This window comes from Puma concolor, chromosome B4, assembly GCF_028749965.1.
Source record: "Puma concolor isolate L17-30 chromosome B4, mPumCon1.1.hap2, whole genome shotgun sequence".
Taxonomy (NCBI): domain Eukaryota; kingdom Metazoa; phylum Chordata; class Mammalia; order Carnivora; family Felidae; genus Puma; species Puma concolor.
Genome location: NC_141673.1, coordinates 68,864,593 through 68,885,041, shown reverse-complemented (window position 1 = coordinate 68,885,041; position 20,449 = coordinate 68,864,593). Strand labels below are relative to the sequence as shown.

At 37.7% G+C, this 20,449-nt stretch overlaps 1 protein-coding gene across 2 annotated transcripts in view; it reads right to left on the bottom strand.

Moving 5' to 3' along the window:
* The window catches only part of SLC38A4 (solute carrier family 38 member 4), a 71,153-nt gene that overhangs the window by 34,271 nt on the left and 16,433 nt on the right, over window positions 1-20,449 (bottom strand). Inside the window, exon 1 of one of the 2 annotated variants that reach the window (XM_025930254.2) lies at window positions 6,569-6,723. The exons of the other annotated variant lie outside the window; for it this stretch is intronic. The gene's annotated coding sequence lies outside the window, so the exon portion shown is untranslated. Of the gene's footprint in view, window positions 1-6,568; window positions 6,724-20,449 lie in introns of those variants that run through there. 2 annotated transcript variants of the gene reach the window in all.

The following is a 20,449-nucleotide window of genomic DNA, read 5'->3' as shown; positions in this document are numbered from 1 at the left end:
AGCATGAACGGGGGAGGGGCAGAGAGAGAGGGAGACAATCAGAAACAGGCTCCAGGCTCTGAGCCATCAGCCCAGAGCCGGACGCGGGGCTCGAACTCACGGACCGCGAGATCGTGACCTGGCTGAAGTCGGACACCTAACCGACTGCGCCACCCAGGCGCCCCAACTTGGTCCTTCTCTTGCTTGCTGGTTTTCCTTAAATTCTTAGTGACCTTAGGTTGTCTATCTTTGTGAATGAAGAGGATGTGGGTTAACTTAGGTAGTACTTGAGGTTGCTCTTAAATCTTGCAGGTTTTGGGGTGCCTGGGTGGCGCAGTCGGTTAAGCGTCCGACTTCAGCCAGGTCACGATCTCACGGTCCGTGAGTTCGAGCCCCGCGTCGGGCTCTGGGCTGATGGCTCGGAGCCTGGAGCCTGTTTCCGATTCTGTGTCTCCCTCTCTCTCTGCCCCTCCCCCGTTCATGCTCTGTCTCTCTCTGTCCCAAAAAGAAATAAAAAACGTTGAAAAAAAAAAAAATCTTGCAGGTTTCATCGATGGGTTGCTCTCTTGTAGATCCTGTAAGTGGCTTCTCTGCAGATGTCTGTGTATGGAGCATCCCCTGAGAACCCCGCTCCCAGACACGGGGGCACTCTAGGAGAGGTTTCTGTGGGAGCAAAATGCTGTCATGTGTTTTCCTCGTGGATGGAGCTTCCATTCCTGCTTGTAACTCCTCTCTGTCTGCTGTGGAGGCCCTAGTGTTTTCTGTAAAGGCCCTAGATCACAGCCTTATCCTTTGAGCGAAGGCGGCAGCCCAAATGGGCTAAAATGTCCAGATTGAGGTTCCTTGGTGACCCCCTGGTCAGTGGTTGCCAGTGATCCACACCTTCTCTTCGTATACGTTGATTTAACTTGGAGCTGCTGCCAGGCTTATTCTGGGGAAAAAAAGCCCACTTAACTTGGTTTACCCTGGCTTCCTTCTCTCTTTCACAGACTTTTCCAGTGAAAAATATCTGCTCTCTGCCTTTGAAGAATGCTTCCAAACTTGTGTTTATTAATGACACTGATATTTTTTGGAACTCCTTGGTTTTTTTCTTTTAAACAGTATTTTGCTTAACACTTCGTTGCTTAAATTTCTCAATATTAGGTCCTAAACCCCCCAGTCTTCCAATCTGCTCGCAAGACTTCATATCCCAAGGACTGCTCAAGTGACATCCTTATCCAGGCCTCTCTTCTCTCCAGCTGCACATGTCCAGTGTCCTAACTGATGTATATACTTGGGTATCGCAAAGGCAGTTTAAATTCCATGTGACCCAAATCTAACTTGTAACAGTGTCCTCTTCTTCCGATGTTTCCTAACCAGAGAATATCGTTACCATTTATCAAGTTACTCAAACCGGAAGCATGAGTCTTCTCTTAAAAGTTTTCCTACCTTACCCCCCACATCCGGTCCTTTATAAAGTCTGGTTGATTTTACACCTAGTCAGAGTATTTCTCAAGTTAGTCTACCACTCTCTATTTCTGCCTCCATCAGTCGTGTCCAAGCTACCATCATTTCTTCTGCTGTCACCTGTAACAGTCCTAATCCCTGTCCTTGAACCCTCTCTTGCCTCTCTTCTCCGGCAATTTGCTTTTCACACAACAACCAGAGTGACCTTTTAAAAACAAAACCCAGATCATATTTATTTGCTTAAAACCCTTTCCTGTCCTCCCCTTGTTCTTAGGAGAAAATCTAAATTCTCAACATGGTTCTACAGGGTTCACCCTCTTTTCTGGTCCCCTCTCCTCCCCACCTCAGTGTGTTCTAGCTTCATTAGCCCTGGTGCAGTTGCGGGAACTCAACAGGTTCTCTACCGCCTCAGGCTGTTTGCACAGCTGAGTCACGGTACCTGGAATGCACTGTATTCTGTGCTTTAGTCAACCCCTCTAGGGGGTTCCCAGAATATATGTGGCAGTAGGCCTGGGGGCTTCAGTTAAATTCCATTTCATTGCATATTTATTCAAAGGAACCTCACTGATTTTATTCATATTAAGCTAACCTGATATAAAAAAGTATATAAAATGTGGCAGCTTACCACATGCCGACACTGTTATAGAGCTTCCTATCTATTAACAAGGATCAGAAACTCTGGCTCTGATGATAAATATAACCGGGCATAAATCTTGGCCGAATTAACTAACTTCTGACATTTCCGTCTTCCCGTATGTAAAATGAGGGTAATATTATTTACCACAAAGCAGTGCTATCAGGATTTAGGAGATATCATGCTCATCAAAGTTTGGCACGGAGTAGTAGTAAATTCCTGTTCTTTCTTTTAATAATCAGAATTTAATTGCTATTTTTACCAGCATGCCAACATACATAGCATCTTACATGTATATCTACAGTTTTCATAAAAGAGGACTTTAGAGTTCTCCAAACTCAGAAAAAATGTAAGCAAGGTAGGTATCCTTAAAAATATGGGAATCGAGACTTAATCTCATGCTGTTTGTACCATATATAAATCATTACATTCTCTTTTGAAGATGACATAATATAGCCCATGAAGTATGAATTAGTGGTTTAAGATTTTGGCCCCTAATCCTGATTTTGGTCCTGGCGAAGGGATATCTTCTCATAAAAGCTGGAACACATCTTCCTATCTCATATCTTTAGCTCTAAAGATTGTATAACTGGCCACTCGAGGAAACAGCCAAGAGCAAAATTTAAAAAGAATTAGAACATGAGAAACTAAATATTCTGCATCATGTGCCTGTAGCAGAAAGTACATACTTTGAAACACTCAGCGCATAATTATTGAAATTTACTAACATGATTATACTTCAGTGTGGAAGTATTTTACAGATGGTATTTATTCATTCAACAAATATTGAGAATGAAATGTGGGCCAGAAACTCTGAAAGATAAAGCACGAATAAGACAGAATTGCTGTAGCTGATGAACTGTTTAGTAGAAAAAACAGATTTTGAACTATTAAAACATAATTTACATTTTCACTTTTTCTCTAAATAGCTACTTCTCAAACAATCAATGAATCATTGCATGGGCAGACCAGAAAAGAATGATATTGGCATACACCCTGATTGAAAAATATAATATATGTAATATACTATATATGGTACATTATATGTGACATTAAAATAGAATAAAATGTTCATAGACACAGATTCTCCTGCCCCCATCTCAGTACACAGCACTGTCATTAACCCAATTGCTCACAGGAAGAATCTGGCTATAGGTATTGACACCTCTCATTCTCTATCCTGAATCTTTCTATCCATGTCCAATCTATCACCAAGTCCTATCAGTCCTTCTTTCAAAATTAAAAAAAAAAACCGAACGATTTTTTTCATTACTCTTTAGAATCAAGTCAAATTTCCTACTACGTTACAGAGATCTGCCTACTTGAACACACGTGTTGCTCTTTAGGCCCAAACTGAACGGCACCTCCCTTCACTCCCTGGGCCTTTTTCATTTCTCCTTGCCACCTCGGGACCTTTTAACATGCTGTTCTTTCCACCTGGAATGTTCTTTCCCACATTCTTAAACCCAGGTGTCTCCCGAAGTTAAAAGAATCTGGAAATCTTTAAATGTGGTCAGAGAGGCCTGCCAGCTAACCCAGATCCCTGTTATATGCTCTTGTGGCAGGGTCTCCTTTCCTTCACCTACTTATCACACTTTGCACTTACGTTTTATGTGATTCTTTGATAAAGAACCGTCTGTTCCACTAAGTGGCGAGCTTCATGAAAGTGGGAACAGCGCGGGGAACCTACGTATTCCCAGCACATGTGGCACCGTGCCTCGTATCATATCCTCCTAAGGCCATTGCAACTGTATATGCTCTCCTTCCTAGTTACAAGTATGCATTCTTGCTCCCCCTTTACAGGTTAATATTTCAAAGTGGGAAGTGTTTCCCTCTGGTCATCACGAGAAAGAACAGCATCGTGGCACAAAGAATGTTCAAAATTATTCTAAAAGAAAAATCAAATTTGGTTTGACAGAACTTTCTGTAGTCTAGCTTTGCTCCTCAATGAAGGGAAGTTTCTCTGTGATACAGAGACCTTGCAGAAATGGACTAAACATTCCAGGGGGGGCGGTGGTCATCTGCATTGTTGCTTCACTCATTCATGAAGATACAAAATCAGAACTTGAAATGAAGGTATTTAGGATACTATTACTATTAGAAGGCTTTGTTTTTTCACATTTATTAAGTGCTATCTTAAATGTCATCATAGCTTATTCCTTATATCCAAATTCTAGTTCCTAAACATTGTGCCTTGTTTGAATAGGTGCCCAAAAAATGCAGGCTGGAAGATTCTCAGAAAAGCAAACTTGTGTGTTACTTATGTAGTTCAACGTCAAAGAAAGACCTCAAATCTGGGAAGCCAAACTGTCCTTGAGTCAAGAGGCAAAAGTTATGACCTTTCCTAGTGACTGTAAACATTTATTTTACCTGATAAGGGAAAGGGAAAAGGAAGCTAGCACTGGCAGAGCATTTCCCACCATCCAGTCTGTCTAGTCTTTCATGCCAAGTTCTGATGAATCTACCCTGAAATCTAGGTTTAGGTAGCAGATAGCCTGACATCTCATTTACCCTTTGGTTGAGCAAGTGGGAAGTAGCTGGTCATACAACTTCTAAGAGCCAAATGATCTTTGCATCCAAGCAATGGACTTAAATCCACACCCCAAATGTACCTTAGGTAAATGAATACAGCGTTAACAATGGAGTCAATCTAACATTACCTTTATATTAGATTCTTTTAAACAGTTTCCCCGACGGTGTCTTTCTGGTCACATATTGACAGTCAGATGGCCTGTTAGTCTGTGGCATGATTTTTCACAGAAATTAGCTTCCACAAAAGCATTTGGTATCATTCAGTCTGAGGTACCTCTTAGAAAAGAAACTGCCAATGGCAGCAAAACTGTTTACTTGACTACTTCTATTGCTGGTGCTAATATTTTAACATTTCCATTCCTTTCCTCTACTCAGCCATAGCTTAGAAATAGTACCTGGGGAGAACTAGAAAAGTTAAAAGAAATAACCCTATGTTGAGATCTTTTCCTTTTGTAAGAAGATTAAATGCTTGCTGATATAAGCATAAAGCAGTCATTTGAATCATATAAAGGACAATTTATAAAATCTGAATATGTTAAATGTTATTTTCTTATATTTTATAAGCAAAATAGCATTTCTAGCTCTGTTCTTGGATGGTAACAGAGGTTCTCTATCATCTTAAACATGAAGAAGCCTCTTATATTCGTGCATAAGTTTCAGTTCCTATTTCCTCAAACAGTAGTTTCCAGAAATGTAGAAAGATCTGTCCCATATGATATATCAGAGTGAATTCTGTATGCTTCATGTATTAAAGCATGATATTTCAGAACCTGAATTGTGGATACAATAAATTCTAAGATGTCAACATGCTTTATAATAGATACTAGATTACCCTCAGAGGGACTTTTTAAAAATAATTTATTTTACTTTTTCTAAAGCAACTCATATTAAAACATGGTTATAGAAAACACAAGAATTTAGTCCTCAAAACTGCATTTCTCAGTACTTAAATCTTACTGATATACTTCATAGGAGTAGAAAAATAGACTTTCAAGAAAATCCGAAAACATCACCTAAATATAAATCTGAACAACTGGAGGGTCTTGGCCTATAAAATAAATGGTAGTCTTTTCTAGAAAACACACCTAAATTTCTTCAGTGTGTCAAAAATCAAACTTTCAGCCAACTGACCATGAATGTGATATATATCATCAGTTTAAATACTTTTTTCCATGAGTTAGGAAACACTCTTTGCGACCACCTGGGAATTTAGGTGAGACCCTTACTTTATGTTCAGCAAGATACCCAAAATATGCAGATACTTAAATCCATGGAGAATTTCCCCCCATCTGATTGATAAATTTGAGGAATATAGCTTTATTTTTAGATAATTGATTCTAGTCTTTCAAAATCTAAAGCTATGTTTCTATTCTTATTCTCATATATATTCTTATATTCTATTCACTTTTCCAGTTTCTTTTAGTAAATTTGCTCTAAAAATACTCCTTCATTAAAATGGACACATAAGAAGCAAGGTAAAACACAACTGTGTCTTTTGCATTTACCAATGGTGCAGTCCAAACTCTTAGCCATTGATACCTGCTGCAGTCATGGGATGTTCCTCCTTTCATTGGTTTTTGTGGGCATTTTTGTTTTCAAGACAAGGAAAATCTTTAATGTTACAGCATTTGGAATGTACTTCTAAAACCTTATAATTTTACTAAGACAAATTATGTCAACTCTTTACTCAGTGGTTAACCAGGAGATGTAAATAACTAAATACTTGTTACCTAACCCTTTTTTCTCTTTTCTATTATCCACTGTCCTAATTTTATGCTCAAACCTAAAATTATCTGCAAAAGAAAGCTGCAGTCAAGATGTGGGTAAATAATTCCAATTTTATCTTTTTTAAATGAGAAAAGAATTGCCCAAGTACTATTTTCAAACATTTGATTTGTAATAAATAATCAACACCATAAAAAGAAGAAGGGAAGCATTATCTTAACACTGCAACTATTCATGTAAAAAGAACTTTACCTTAATTATTTATCCAGTCCTGTGCGATCTTTCTGGAATTGTTTGAAATGGCAGACCCCTGCGACAGTGTTGACTTATATGAACCTTTGGGGCTCTAGACAATGATTTAAAGACCAGTGGGCGTGAATGAGACAGGCCAATCAGACCACCACCACCTTGCCCCAACGTCTCCCTCTGTCCAACTTGCGTCAGCTCTCAAAAAAAAAAAAAAAAAAAAAAAAGAGGCAGCTAACTCAGTTGACTGTTGTACATTTGGATTAAACATCAGTTACACCAATTTCTATTTGTTTGTAGAATTTTGGCTTTTATACAGCAAAATACTCATTTACTGAAAGTTTTATCTTGACTGCTCTCATTCTGTATGAAGATGATATAAGTTGGTTGATAAAGCTTTTGGAAAATTGATGTTTCTAGGTGTATGAACTGAAGCCAAAGCATAATAATACAATAATAATAGTTATGGAGTCTGATTGTTGACTGAAGCATTATAATCAGAATGCATAGAAAATATTAGGTATAGGGGATATATATTCAAATATATTTGAATTTCTGGCTTATTCGGAGGAAATTTTATAGAATGACAGACACTTCCAAATGGCACCAACTTACTTAAGGCACCGCAAGATTGAAAATTGTAAGCTCTGTCTACCACTGTTACCATTCCAAAGGCACTGTGCTGAATAAGCACAATGCTATTTGGAGTTTTTTATTTAAAAAAAAAAATGTTTAGAGAGAACACGAGTGGGAGAGAGGGGCAGAAGGAGAGAGAGAAAGAGACTCTTAAGCAGGCTCCTCCGACCCTGAGATCATGATCTGAGCAGAAATCAAGAGTTGGACGCTCAACCAAATAAGTTCTCCAGGCACCCCTGTTTGGAGTTTGTAAAGAACTTCTAAATGAACATTTCCTCCTTTTCAAAGAAATCTATTTGGCTTTCCACAAATTAGAGAAAGTCAAAGTGTGTTGGCATATAATTTGTTCTGTTATGAAAATGTATCAATTACACATATCGGAGTGAGGTGAAAAAAAGATTAAAAATCAATCCAGAATTCAGGGTTCTTTGCCTTTTAAATATTTATGACATGAGTGAACAATCTGATGACCAATCAGAAGAAATGTTAGATTACAACACATGGGTCAGCTCTCTATTTCTATAAAAACACAACTAAGCATTGTTCTTTGAGTAAGAAATTCTTAATAGTTAGTGCCCTGCAGCAGCTTAAGTAAAATGTCCATTCACCCCTTTCTAATTTCCTTTTCAAATATGCCCATTTGGTCTATTAACTTTAATATGGTATCTTGGCTTGTATTTGTGTCTTAGTTAGCTTGTTCTTTATTTTTCAAAATCACTCTGTAGATTTGTTTTTTTGTGAAAATTATTGTGGTCTAGGGAAAAATTATAACAAATATATTAACTTCAACTTCAGAAAAATTTAAAGACTATTCCTTTTCAAAGCACTTCCATTGTTTAAACTGTGATCTTTCCAACTTAAGATTTTTCTTTTTGCAAAGTTACCAGATGAGTATAAGATTAAACAAGCAAAAACCTGCACTAATTGTTAGAAGATTAAATATCTGTATTCTAGTAACATTCCATTTCATAGTGGGTCAGCTGAAAAAAAATCTAATATGTGAATTTCATTCCATGGTATCTTCATATTAAAAAGGATAGAGATAAATGTATAAATCACTAAAGTTTTCCTCTCTTAAAATTTTAGTTTAGATTTCATTTATAATTCAGATCTTCTTCAAATATGCTAAATTATAGTAAACTAGCATATCAGATTAAAATAAAAAACACACATAAGAGAGGTCTATATTTCTTCTGAATCTATTCTAATTGCAAAATTCTTATCACAAACTTTGCTAACACTGACTTAAAACTCAAATATATACATATGAAAATTAATTTGATAAAAGTTAGCTGAATTAAAACAGCTTAGGAGCTTGTTTGACTATTTTCTTCCCTCAATTTTTGACATGTTTAGGTATTTCAATTAATGAAAAAACATATAGTCTGCTTTTGATGAAACTCATCGTAACTTGCCTTTCATCAGGAAAACAGACTTAACGCTATAGTTTCATGTTCTACATATTTCTTAAAATCATACGTGATGTAATTTTATATACATTTGGTAATAGGTCTTTGCTATTTTGATTTTTAAAGCATGGCAAATGCAACATATTCATTTAGTCTCTGATTTGGCTCCAGTACCACTCTAGGAAGAGGTAATGAACCAGAATATGTACCGACTTTAAAAAGTGAATACAATGAAAAATCTGTGGGTAGTGAAAAATGAAGCAAGTCTGGGCAAGAAGATGACAAACACTTTAACTGATCCTTCATAAAAGGAATTCATGTAAGTGTTACCAGGAGCAGATATAGAAGACTTGGTACATGGGTTAAGGAGAAAGGGGACCCAAGGGATAAGATATGACCACATAAAGGGATACCTGACTTCCCAGACTATAACACAGTTAATGTCAGCATAATTGCACAGGACTCCAGAAGATGAAGAGTCCCCTGGGGCTGAAACCATCCAAGAAGGAGTTATGGAGCCCATGGACTTTGAGGAGGACCTTCAAAGTCCACATGAGATCCCAATAGGTAGAAAGAAAAAGGAAAGGCATCCTGGGTGAAAACTGTAAACAGACTAAAGCGTGTTCTGGCAAAAAAAACCCCCAAAAAAACCAAAAAAAAACATAGAATGGAATAGTCCAGACTGTAAAAGAAGCTCAGAATTTTAATGATAAGGATCTCTTGAAGGCTTCTGAAAAAAAAATTATAAAATCAGCAGGAAGGGGAGGCAGGTAGGAAGAAGGAGGAGATGGAGGCAGGGACATGGAGGTCAGTGAGGAGGTTGAATGATAGTTTGGCTTTGGTGATATTTACCTATCTGAGGATAATGGCAGAAGAAAAGGCAGATGGAAAGGATTTAAACCAAGGTCACTGGTGGTTTGACTCTTTCTTATACTACTGTTCCGATTTATCACTTTTACTAGCTCACCATACATGCCATGAATTTTATGTGACTATCCTATGAAAAACAAGAAACTTGCAATACAATCTTCATATTTCTTTATATACAGGAGGAGAATACATGGTGATAACGCATCCATTTTGGCACCTCATCCATCCATCTGTGGCTATCATTTTCAGATAGTACAGAGAAGGTCTTAGAGCTTATATCCCAATATGTTATCTATTGAACGTACAAAATTGTTGGCTCAAAATAAGTTCAGATCCTACCTATACATTGAATTAAAACTTTTCTTGCTTATATTTAAAATCACTGATTATCTTGTTTAAAATTTCCACTTTCAGTGCTGTCCTCAGAAAGTTCCAGCTGGATCAAGTCAAAATGAGTCAACAATTAAAAAAAATGCCTTAGCCCGACCATCATGGCATTTTGCAATGACACTGAGAAAGATAACCTCTTGTTCTCATCAGAACTGCACCCAAATTTCTAATTTTAGTCATGGGACAAAATAATACTTGGAAATATGATCTGATTATAGCCAAACTGGCAGAAGAGGGTAGAAACAGTATTGACTAAGAAGAAACCAAATTACCTAATTTTTAATAATTTTGTATCATGTCTGTACCTGCATTCCCTTCCTTTTCTTTGCTCCTGTTTTAACTTCTCTTTAGGTCACCTACCTTTTTTCTCGTCTTTCTTTTTAACCTTGCTAAAAAAGTGACACTCTTTTAGAGCAGAAAAGAACTACGTTCTTTTTGTGATGCCTTATTTTCCAAGAAGCTACTTTTTTTTTTTTTTTTTATCATTTTCAGCCTTTAGCTTCATAAACTCAAAATCTAATAAAGTAGATCAAGTCCCGAGACTATATGTCCATCATCCTACAGTCAATATTAGTGCTTCCAAATATGGGCACTTACATTAATCCAACTATTTCCTATCGTATTGTGGGTAAATGTCTACCTGATTTACCAAGTCATTCTTAAAAATAGACACTAGGACAACTGCAGTCAGAAACAAGATCTTGATTATTTCTTTTTGATGTAGTTTTTGCCCTCTGGATTTTCATTTTCAGGCTTACAGTGTTGAAGAGAATTTGTGATTTTTTTTTTTTTTTTTGATGTCATGCTTTGGCACTCCAAATTCTTCATTTTATCTCTCAATATGGACACAAGAAAAAATGAAAGAAAAAAAATTCCGTACAGAAATGTTACAGAAATCTTCCTAAATAATTCAAATAACATAATTCTATGATCCCGAAGGTGAGTTGACTGTGTATATACTTGAGCTACAATAGTCTTTGTATCACTTGCAGAATGATGAAGGCTTAGGTATTGCTGTAGGTGTCTTTTTCTATGGTTTTATAGTTATTAACCTCAACTCACAGAATAAAAAATACAGAATAAAGGCAGATAAAACGGAATACCCCCAAAGAGCCACATGCCAAATTAATTGTAGACACAGAGCTAAAGATTAAGGGGTGCCTGGGTGGCTCAGTCGGTTAAGCATCCGACTCCTAATTTAGGTTCAGGTCATGATCTCATGGTTTGTGAGATTAAGCCCCACATCGGGCTCTGCACTGACAGCTTGGAGCCTGCTTGGGGTTCTCTCTCTCCCCCTCTCTCTGGCCCTCTCTTCCTCACTCTCACTCTCTCTCTGAAAAATAAATAAATAAACTTAAAAAAAAAGAACTAAAGATTAATGTTTGTCTAATCCTCCTTCAGCACAGCCTGTCAGATATCCATCGAATCTTAGGCCACTTCCATTTTTTAAGGCTCCAAATATATTTAAAAATTTACTTAAAGCCCAAAACAGGCTTATTAAATGTAGTACATTATCAACGTGTCTATTTAGCAAATTAACACCTAAACAAACATACAATACAAATGACTTTCAATAGCCTCATTTGGGGATACCTTCAGAAACTGGAAACACTCAAATAAGAGACCTCAAAGGACTTCCCAGCCCACGCCCCTGGAAGAGACCTTGCTTTTCTGCTCTAAAAACTCCCTGACCAAGAAAAATGCAATGACCCATGCATTCTGAGAAAGTTACTTAGTTGATGGCCTGCCCCTCTTTTCAACCCAGCCTACAGCACCTTTACAGTTATACAATGGAATGTTTTGGAAATGTTTGCATAGTCAACTACTATGTTGCAAAATTAGCAAACAAGTTTGGAGCAGGTTGACAAATTTAAGAGACTTTGCCACAGACCTAAATAGAAGATTCCTTTTAGCCTCAGCTGACCAAAAAACAAAAACAAAAACCAAAAAACAAAATGAAACAAACAAAAAACAAAAATAAAAAAACAAAAAAAACCCCAAAAAACAAAAACAAAAAACAAAAAATCTAGTTAGAAGACAGCTCATGTTGTTATTTTTGCTCTCTGCCATTTGTCTTTTCAGCAACTCAAATTCTTGTCAATCTTTATTTTTTGATCCCACATTGAAATGATGCAAAGAAAACAGTATCAAAAGTTCATTCCAACTTCTGCCTAAGCAGATCTGTCGGGGTAAAAGATAACAAGGTCTGTGAGGCTTATGGCTGGTTACGATTTAAAATAATATACCGAAATTCTAAATGCTAAATTAGAGCTTTTAAAAGTTTGCTTTGAAGAATGATTCCTACCCTTTACAATGCCTGCTTGAGGAATCAGCCCTGGGAAGGAAGGTGATGTCGAACTATAATGATAACAACACTTGCAGCTAAATCACCTTGTTCATCTCAGTTCTTTGTACAGAATGCAGTATTAACACAATGGGAGCTTGAGTTGACTGCCTTTCTAATGAAGAACAATTGAGGGTTTAAAAATTATTCTTTGGGGCCACAGCACAGTAAGTTCCATTGCTCTCCTTTATATTCCCATCCACCCCTTTCCTTTAAAAGCAAATTCTCTACCACAACATTTTCTAGACATTTTGATTTTGTAATTTTATCATTGATTGGAGATTGTAAACCTGGTGCCGTCTTGCCTGAACTTGGACTCCCAACAGTATCTTGAGCTTGACCCAATAGGCTGTAAGGAGGCAGAAGAACACTCAATGGGATCTTTAATGGGAAGGGGGCTCCCAAAAGGTGAGGACATGAACTTGTGCTGTAAAGGAATCAGTGTCCCTGTTAACAAGCGATATGGTCAGGCTGGCCTCAATGTTGAAATAAAGTGTGCATGTCTACCACAAACTGTTTTTCAAAGTAATCTGAGCAGAGTGAGATCTGTCACAGTTGACAATGACAGTTCTCACGGAACTGAGTCTCTCACGGAGGATTTCCTGCATCAGGTCTGTGCAGTAAATGAGGTGCAGGTTTCTGCCAGGAATGTTCATCTCTCCTGCTGGGCTGTCAGCAACTCCAGGGCAGGGCCACGGGCTCAGAGCTCTTTGCAGGGCCTTACAGACTGATACACTCATCCTCTCTGCTACAAGGGTTACCAGTGCCCAACGGCAGTAAGACTACCTGGGTTTTTTTGTACTTTGTGGGTGGCTTGAATGAGGAATTATAATTCCTGGAAAGCTGGGTGTAAAGTTGGTAGCATCAATCTTTCTTTAAATATAGGAAAATTGATTCAGGTAAAGTAAATGTCTTGACCTTACTTAGCAGGACAGCAGCAGAGGGGGGACATTCAGTCAGATGGTTTAGGAGGTTTGGGGATGGGTTCAAGTATGTCTAGACAGCCAGTTTAGTTGTAAACAACTTCTTTTGCTTGCTTAACCTTGATTAATTTTAGCCTATGCTTGGGTTATAATAGGCACTGTATAAATGTTGAATTAAGGAAAGTCTCTGTTAAGGACAATGATTTCAATCTGTGCGTCCAAAACCTTTCTTTGGAACTTATATATGAGGTTGCAACAGGAAACATTGTAATAATTATTTCAATTGATGGATCCTGTGATATGTTAAAATGCAATAGTTCCTGAGTTGTTCTTCTCAGAGCCAATGGTAAGGTGGGGTAAAGCGAATGCTCATATTATATGCATTAGTCCTTTTATAGAGAACTGCCTTCCCAGAATATAAAGCAATAATTACCAGTCATGTGTTCAAAGAATATTCGAGGAATAATAAAGGTATGCAAAAATTGTAACTATAGGTTTTAAAAGCAAATCACAAAATCTAACAGTAATATGATCCCTGTGTTTTTAAACTTACATATATGTACACAAACAGATTCAAAAGAAAAATGCCTGAAAGAACACCTATCAAAATACGAATAGTGGTTATCTCCCAATTGGGGAAACATGGATAATCTCTTTCTCATCAATGTTTGCAAATAATCTTTAAAAATTATGGATTACTTTCACCATAAGAAAAACAATAAACGTGTATTAAAGACAAAAACAATATAAAGAGTTCCTCTCCTAGGTTTTGTAACAATTCTTTATCCCGAATAAATGCCTATTTCTGGTGAGGGTATTTTGGGTGCTTGACCAGCAATAATCAACCCTCTTGAAAAATCTTCGATTCTGAATGGGCACTTATGAGTTATTTAGAGTCAAGACAAAGTTATACATGTCCAGTGTGTTTGAAAGGAAGGATTGCTTTTTCCTCACCAACAGGAGGTACGCTAATAGATCTCAAAATATTGTGGAGAAAAATGGACATCACTATTTCTAGCATAATGCTGTGAGATAGTCAATTTCTATTGCAGTGGAAGGAGTTATCTTCATCTACTCACTCACTATTGAACACCTATGAACCAGACTTTGGGGGAGGGGCTAAGGCAATAGAGACAATAAAAAATGAAGATCCAGTCTCTGAAGCCCTGGACTCTCAAGGGAATCCACTGCTTATGTAGGTCAGGCCACTGTAAGGTAGTAGGTGAGATGCCTGTAAGAACTGAGGGGAAGGATAAGTGTGGCACCCAACTCAGTTTGAGAAAGATGGACAGGACTTCCTGGAGATGACAGCTGGGCTCAGACTAAAAGAATAAACAGGAGCTGGCCAGGATCCGAGGGATGGGGAGCAGACCACCAGCGCAGGGACAGCATGAGCAAAGGCAAAGGAGGCAAGAAGCAGCAAGCTGGGAGGCAAGCGATGGGAGAGGTAGCAGGTGGGAAGTGGGATCTCACTAGGCTTTGGGTGCCTTGTCTTTCTGTTGTTGTTGTTTTGTTCAAATGAGCTTATAAAAAAGAGCAGCCGAACAGTGTGAACACTTCAGATACGTGAAGAAAATGTGTTAGATATTGTGATAATAAAGATTGCAAACAGGAAACACACACCCCCCACTAGGGTAGCCTGGGGCAATTCTTGCCTGCATTATATTCTTGGAGAAAGTGTTCAGGTGGGCTGGGGCCTCTGCTTTGTGTTTAGACCATCAGGGTTGTTATCATATAATTTGGCTAAGAACAGAAAAGTTTAGGTTTATAGGTATTTTGCTTCATATCATGTAAAATACACGAGAAAGGAGCTAATTACAAGTCTTACAGAAATTGAAGTTTTAACTATAGAAATCTTGACTCTTTCTATTCTTTCCTAGTTATTTGAAGGTTATTTTTAAATATAGAATCTAAGGTTCAACACATCTAAACTTAATTATTTTAAAATACATCGAAGTAAAGATTGATGCATAATTATGAGTAATTTATCCAGTAATATTGGTATCTTAATTTGTAAGCATCTATATTCAAATTCCTTTTTATAGCACCTAGAGTAGTATGATAAATAACAGCTTAAAGACTGATACTTCTTAATTATGGGTGATCTGATATTTACATGTGCATAAGATAATCACATAGATTCAAATAATTGTGCTTGTGCTCTTAAGTTTTAAAGCTGATGGCACTTCCTTTGAATCTTGCATAAGACTTTTAACATTAGTTTTTTCATAGGAGGCCTGAAAAGAGCTTCACATTTTTGTCTTGAAAGGATCCCTATTCATCCCTTGCAGTCTACCTGGAGAAAGTTTTTGACACCCAAAAGGATCTGAATGGCTGAACAAGTTCTTCTTCCTTTGTTATGCTAGCACTTGACATTTGCAATTCAGGAAATCTGGGTTCAAGTTCTAGTTCCATCATTCACTAGCTATGGGAACTATCAACAAATTGGTAAACTCTCTGGGTCTTCATTTTCTCATTTATAAAAAGTATATAATTCTTGGGATAATAACAGGACCATTGGGAAGAGCAAATGAACTTCACATTATCATTTATTGGGGACCTACTATGTGCCAAAAATACACTTAGAAGTACACCTACAAACTGGCCAAATATTTATTTCCTGTGGAGTTCTTTTTGCCACTGCTTGGACTACAAAACGTAGAAATGTAAATAGTTGGTAGCCATGCTTATACAGTGGTCAAAGAAATATCAGAATGGTTGTCCAATAGAGACCTGTTCATCATAAAATTGGTATGTTGACATGAAATCCTGATTCTAAATGTTTCAATTTACCTAATTCTCATCAAAATTTTCAGCAAGGTTAAAAGGTGAGCAACAGAATGCATCATCTCTAGTCTTTTTTCTTTTTCTTGCTTGTTTTCAGTAAATCAATCAGTCAGCCAGTAATCACTGAATATCTATTATATGCCCAGAATGATGCTCATCACTGTCTCCATGTCTTTAGGCCTTTCTCCTACTTTCGAGTAGAATATCTGTTGTTGTTGTTGTTTTTTCTGACTGACTGCAAGCCTTAGAATAACTGAGGAATTTTGCAGTTGATTTGATATACTTGAGAGTTCTGCTGGTATCTACATATATATTAAATTATGTGTTATATGTATTATACATGTATGTATTACACAGATGATGAGAGGGAGATCTGTATACCTGTATCTTAAATCTGTTTGGAACCACAGTGCTTTCTTTTTCCTATTTAGAGAAGCATGGTCTTTATCCTTTGGTTCACATCCTATGTTCCTATGAGCGCATTGCTTTCTTATTGTCATTCTAAACCCTTTTATCAAATATGGGCCTGCTCTATGAAATGGAGAGCACACGGACTCTAGAGTCCAAATTCATGGATTTGGATCTGATTCCCATTCTGCCGCCTGCCAGCTGAGAGCTTCTGGACAAGTTAGAGTTAACCATCCCTCCTCCGCGCCCTCTGCTTCCTACGAACTGTACTGACACGTTTGTCTACATGTCTGCCCTTTTAGACTTTGAAAGTCCTTGGGAGCAGATGCTGTGCCTTATTCAGCATAGCACAGGGTCAACTAGTATAGATTCTGGGGCTTGAATGCCTGGATTTAAATCCAATTTCTGTCACTTATTAGCTGTCGGACTTGGGGCAAGTTGGCCACTTCCCTGCCTCAGGCCCTTCATCTGTAAAGAGGAGGTTATGATAGTGCCTGCCTTACACTGCTGTTATGAGGAATAACTAAGTTCATATTTGTAGAGAATTTACAAGAGTGGCACATGGTAAACATTATGTATTTGTGTCTTTAAAGAATTGTCTCTGACTTCAAAACCCAGTATCACCCACCTAATACATCTTTGTTGAATAAGCAGATAAAGTCACGTAAATATTCTGGAATTCAATTTTCTCTTTCAAACTGGTCTAACAGAAACCATTATCCCAGGTTACTGTGAGAGGTAAATGAGATAATGGATATTTAATCATTATAAATGTAAAAGGTAGATGTGTTTTTTTTTCTTTTTTGCTGTTTATAAGGGCAATAGGACATTAGCAAAATTGATTGATCATAAAATAGTTTCGACACCTTTGCTTTGGAAGTGTATTGTCACTGTTTAATTAGACCGTTATTCCACTTGTTACACTATTGATTAGCCCTGTCGAAAAGCTAGAAAATGGCAGGTTTTGACCCTGACCCGTGGAATCTCAGAAAACAACCTCGTAATAAGACATGATTTGCAATATGTTTGTTTAACATTAACCAACCTGTGAAGCTGAACAGCCCCATGGTACATATTTACCCCTGAACCTGTCCTCAGAGCCAGTGTTTAAACATGTAAATGTACTGGTAGATTTGGGTGAGGGAGAGGGTTGGCTTGGCTCGGCTTTGGGTTATTTATTTATTTTTTATTTTTTTGGTGACACCAACAAAACATGAAGACCCACAGATATACCGAGAACACATTTTCCAAATGCCAAAGGAAGTGACCTACATTTTGCTTATACTCTGGGATTTGAGATCTTGCTGGGCATTTTTACTAATTCTAATACTACTACTAATTTTAATACCTATTTAATACTAATACTAGTATTAGTTTTAATACTAATTTCTACGAATTCTCAACTATAATTTCTACTCTCCTCAGCTATAATTCTGATCCAATCATTGTCACTTGATTCAGCTGCAAGATCCTTTTCATCATTATCAATCAGTGCATGGCTAAGCAAGCAGGCAACGTGAAGGGCTCTCTGAGGCAGCTTCTTGATCAAACAGGACCCCATCACTTCCATCTTTACATCTCTTCAACACAAACAAGTCTTACAAGCAGGCACATAGGTTCCTTCTCGTTAATTTGAGGCTAACCTGGATACAACTGCTCAGAATTTGAACTGAAGTCTTTGAGACTGTGCTGTCAAATCCTGTATGAGTTCCAGTTTAATTCGGTCTGTTAGAAATGGGAAAGCATACCTGCAGGTGTTTTCATACAGAATGCTTTATAGACATTAAAAATAACATTTGAGAGGCGCCTGGGTGGCGCAGTCGGTTGAGCGTCCGACTTCAGCCAGGTCACGATCTCGCGGTCCGTGAGTTCGAGCCCCGCGTCGGGCTCTGGGCTGATGGCTCGGAGCCTGGAGCCTGTTTCCGATTCTGTGTCTCCCTCTCTCTCTGCCCCTCCCCCATTCATGCTCTGTCTCTCTCTGTCCCAAAAAGAAATAAACGTTGAAAAAAAAATTTATAAAAAAAAAAATAACATTTGATTACAATCTTTAGTGTTCTTATAAAATATTCTTACACTATTGGGAAACATACCAGGTTTTTTTGTTGTTGTTGATTTTTTTTTTTTTTTTTTTTTTACCCATTAGGTGGTATGGGTATGAATGTGAATAACCGTGTGCTGCTGATGGAAGTTGGTGATGTGTACGCTGGTATTTTACTTCCTTTCTACCTCTTCCCCTTTCAGATAGTTGCTCTTTGGGCGCCTGGGTGGATTAGTCAGTTAAAGGTCCGACTTCAGCTCAGGGCATGATTTCATGCTTTGTGAGTTCGAGCCCCGCATCAGGCTGTCAGCGCAGAGCCCACTTCAGATCCTCTATCTCCCTCTTTCTCTGCCCCTCCCCCCTTTCTTTCTCAAAAATAAGTAAACGTTAAAAAAAAAAAAAACAGACAGTTGCTCTTCCAGTTGCTGACATATTGAGCTGTTTTCACACCAGTGTGAATATACTGACATGAACAAGTCCCTGTTGTCCTCCAAAACAGTAATATTGAAGTATATTTATTACATGACTATAGATGTCTTTAGGCATCGTTAGGTGTCATTATGGTAGTACCTACCCAGACTACTAAGATTCATGGTCTCAACAACCCAGTTTAAATGTCATAAGGGAGGCACCTGGGGGGCTCAGTTGGTTAAGCGTCCGACTTCGGCTCAGGTCATGATCTCACGGTTCATGAGTTCAAGACCCGTGTTGGGCTCTGTGCTGACAGCTCAGAGCCTGGAGCCTGCCTCAGATTCTGTTGCCTCCCTCGCTCTCTGCCTCTCCCGGGCTCATGCTCAGCCTCTCTTGCTTTCAAAAATAAATAAACATTTAAAAAAACAAAAAAAAAAGTTTTAAGGTAAAAGGTAAACTTAGTTAAAAAAAAAAGAGTCAGCCCCACTATTTGGTGGTAAGATAACAAAACAAATCTGCTGAATTAGTTACAGCCCAATGTATACACTGGTTTTCCTGGGGCAATTGTTAAGTACACAATGTTTGTATCACTCCCATGCGCCATTGTCACTGCCAATGCCCCTTTAAGAAGAGAAACAATAGGAGCAAGAGCTACGTAATGAAACAGAAGAGAAAATGAGGAGGCCAGAGTGAATTGTTGAAAGACTCCCTAGGATTGTACTCAGTGTGTTCTGGTCAGGTTTTGGATCACAAGAAACATTATTTAAATATTTCTTAAATATCCGACACAACTTATTTTTATTACACTAATATAAGGATTGAGAAATATGTGGCAAAAAGATGAAACACATTTTCAGATGTCTTAGAGAAATCTCCTCATGATGACCTCAATAAGCTGAATCATTCCAGCTGGAGTGAAAAACTGAGGGCTCTGTTTATTCTTTTTCCTGGGATTTCAGCAAATAAAAGCACTCAGTTTTTATTATATACGTGGTCACAGATGTTTTGATATCCCCAAGAGGAATATTTAGGTGTATAAGCAGATTCACTTTTAGTATGCAGAAAAAGATGAGGTCGTATGGCTTTGTGGCACATGCATTTTCACCTAAAATGTTTAGGAAAGGATTTTCTTTTAAAGCACTGCATTATCTCATCTAACCACCATCAGTTATTCCATGTTGTGGTCACTGAAATCATTTGAGGATAATTGGCACAACTGATACATAAGAGAGGATGCCTGCATTGACTAGATGGGGGAAGAAAACAGTTTTTCAAGGGTTCTTGGTATTCAGAGGGCATCTGTCTCCCCCTCTGACTCTGTGAATCTTATGGAGATGCCCTCACTTTATGTCTTAGGTAGATGGGTAAATTAAGACCTCTTTTTATTTTTTAGTTCCTTCCTTATTTTTGCACAGAACAGTAACTGATTAAAGAAGGCATACGTATGCTTTATGTTTCCCCAAGTAAGATAATAACATGTAAGGAGCTGAGAATAGGACCTGAGATACAGTAAGGACTAAATAAATATTATTTATTGTTGGTGGTGTATATTTTTAAATCAGTGAACCACATAAAATAGCCTAGGTCCTTAAAATTTTTATGAGAACCTACTCTTAAGCAGGAGATTATTTTTGATTCAGAAGAATAATGGTCATGTACAAACCGCAATTG